This window comes from Carlito syrichta, unplaced genomic scaffold (assembly GCF_000164805.1).
Source record: "Carlito syrichta isolate Samal-C Ts95f unplaced genomic scaffold, Tarsius_syrichta-2.0.1 Scaffold304427, whole genome shotgun sequence".
Lineage (NCBI taxonomy): Eukaryota > Metazoa > Chordata > Mammalia > Primates > Tarsiidae > Carlito > Carlito syrichta.
The window spans coordinates 281,837-282,943 of NW_007248523.1; positions in this window are offsets into that span (position 1 = coordinate 281,837).

The following is a 1,107-nucleotide window of genomic DNA, read 5'->3' on the forward strand; positions in this document are numbered from 1 at the left end:
CCCCGGACGGGCCTGGCGACGCTTTCTCCTGCTCCAAAATAGAAGACGTGGGAGGCAGTTCAAGAGTTTGGCAAAATGACTGTAAATCTCCGTTTTTCCGCCGTTGGATTACTTTATTGCTCTCCCCTTTGCCCTTGGTAATGATCCCTTATCTTCCATCGTCGTCAGAAGGGGCCCCAAAGCCCGGATCTACATCTACCCGTTGATTGTGGTGCGTACACAAACTTCCAGAGGAGTCAGTGCGGCTCCCTTCGGGGGTTACTCCCCAAATTGGCAGAAAGTGCAGTGCCCAATCCCACAGTGCCCACCCCATGAGCTCTGTCCTTGTCTCCCTTTGCACCAAAAACGAAGCAAGGGCCGGGCGCCGTGGCTCACGCCTGTAATCCCAGCACCGTGGGAGGCCGAAGTGGGAGGATTGCCTGAGCCCAGGGGTTCGAGTCCAACCTGGGCAACTTGGCAACAACTCGTCTCTACAATAAATCAAAATTTAGCCAGGCGTGGAAGCACGCACCTGTAGGTCCTACTACTTGGAAGACTGAAGTGGAAGGATCGCCCGAGCCCAGAAGGTCGAGGCTTGGTGACTGTGAGCCTGCCGCTGCACTCCAGCCTGGGCAACAGAGTGAGACTCCAACTCAAAAAAAAATTTTTTTTGTAAGCAAAAACCACAATCTATAATGTTCCAGTGGTCCGTGACATGGTAAACGGGTCATAAATTAATACTGCCATCCTCCCGTTAACTTTGTACGAAAGCAGGGAAAAAAATAGAAAGACATTGGGTGGTGTTCGTGGCCTCTGAATCCTCATCATGTTCTCTTACTCCCCAAATGTCCTTGGTCAGTAATGGGGGCTCATTTTCAGTCCCAGGGGTTCCATTCCCCTGGAATTAGATTTGCAATTTACAAAGTACATAACTACACGGTGCCAGCTTCAGGAAAAGTTTTAATGAACACATAGATGGCTTAATATTCATAAAGTGCTTTGAACAGTGCTTAGCACAGTAATTAGCCACCACATATACTTTGTTTCAAAACAGTAAATTCCCGTTTCAATTGTGCAGTGGTAAAATGATGCCCTCAAGTCTCATAAGGAGATCTTCCAAATCCCACA